Source organism: Biomphalaria glabrata, chromosome 6 (assembly GCF_947242115.1).
Source record: "Biomphalaria glabrata chromosome 6, xgBioGlab47.1, whole genome shotgun sequence".
NCBI classification, from domain to species: Eukaryota; Metazoa; Mollusca; class Gastropoda; family Planorbidae; genus Biomphalaria; species Biomphalaria glabrata.
In genome coordinates, this window is record NC_074716.1 from 45,104,277 (window position 1) to 45,105,974 (window position 1,698).

General features: G+C 29.4%; 1 non-coding gene across 1 annotated transcript; it reads right to left on the reverse strand.

Moving 5' to 3' along the window:
• Positions 1–227: 227 nt before the first annotated feature.
• On the reverse strand, positions 228–310 carry Trnal-uaa (transfer RNA leucine (anticodon UAA)). The gene has a single exon. It is a non-coding gene; the product is annotated as a tRNA-Leu (tRNA).
• Positions 311–1,698: the final 1,388 nt, after the last annotated feature.

Below are 1,698 nucleotides of genomic sequence, written 5' to 3' on the forward strand. Positions count from 1 at the left end.
TAGGATCATAGCGTGTTGAGAAAGGTATAAACATGAAATAACGCTTAACAAAAATAATTGCTAAAAATATTTATATTCGGACAAATTTATTATTGTTGTTCTAGATATATTACAAATTTTTTGCTTTTTTTTTTTTAAATTATTGTTTATTTATATGCATTATCAGTGGACACTCCCAATTCTCACATTTATAAAAATTTCACCTTAAAATATTTTTAAAAAAAATTTAGCACGAGTGGGGTTCGAACCCACGCGGAAATAATTCCATTGGATCTTAAGTCCAACGCCTTAACCACTCGGCCATCGTGCCTATATAATTATCACATGTTCTCAATTTTTTATTAGACTTACGAGTTTACTGGTTGGTCAGCAGTCAAGAGTTTAATTAAAATAGCAAATATAAAATATGATTAATAGGTAACAATGACTAACAGAGTGATCCTCTATATTTCCTGACTTTATTGAATGGTCCTCTATATAACCTGACTTTAGTGAATGGTTGTCTATATAACCTGACTTTATTGAATGGTCCTCTATATAACCTGAATTTATTGAAATTGGTTGTCTATATTTCCTGACTTTATTGAATGGTCCTCTATATAACCTGACTTTAGTGAATGGTTGTCTATATAACCTGACTTTATTGAATGGTCCTCTATATAACCTGAATTTATTGAATGGTCCTCTATATAACCTGACTTTATTGAATGGTCCTCTATATTTTCTGACTTTATTGAAATTGGTTGTCTATATTTCCTGACTTTATTGAATGGTCCTCTATATTTTCTGACTTTATTGAATGGTCCTCTATATTTTCTGACTTTATTGAATGGTCCTCTATATTTTCTGACTTTATTGAAATTGGTTGTCTATATTTCCTGACTTTATTGAATGGTCCTCTATATTTTCTGACTTTATTGAATGGTCCTCTATATTTTCTGACTTTATTGAAATTGGTTGACTATATTTCCTGACTTTATTGAATGGTCCTCTATATTTTCTGACTTTATTGAAATTGGTTGTCTATATTTCCTGACTTTATTGAATGGTCCTCTATATAACCTGACTTTATTGAAATTGGTTGTCTATATTTCCTGACTTTATTGAATGGTCCTCTATATAACCTGACTTTAGTGAATGGTTGTCTATATAACCTGACTTTATTGAATGGTCCTCTATATAACATGACTTTATTGAATGGTCCTCTATATAACCTGAATTTATTGAATGGTCCTCTATATAACCTGACTTTATTGAATGGTCCTCTATATTTTCTGACTTTATTGAAATTGGTTGTCTATATTTCCTGACTTTATTGAATGGTCCTCTATATTTTCTGACTTTATTGAATGGTCCTCTATATTTTCTGACTTTATTGAATGGTCCTCTATATTTTCTGACTTTATTGAAATTGGTTGTCTATATTTCCTGACTTTATTAAATGGTCCTCTATATTTTCTGACTTTATTGAATGGTCCTCTATATTTTCTGACTTTATTGAAATTGGTTGACTATATTTCCTGACTTTATTGAATGGTCCTCTATATTTTCTGACTTTATTGAATGGTCCTCTATATTTTCTGACTTTATTGAAATTGGTTGTCTATATTTCCTGACTTTATTGAAATTGGTTGTCTATATTATAAAAAACACAAGATACAGAAATTGTACAAAGAGATATAGATGAATTACAAAAAT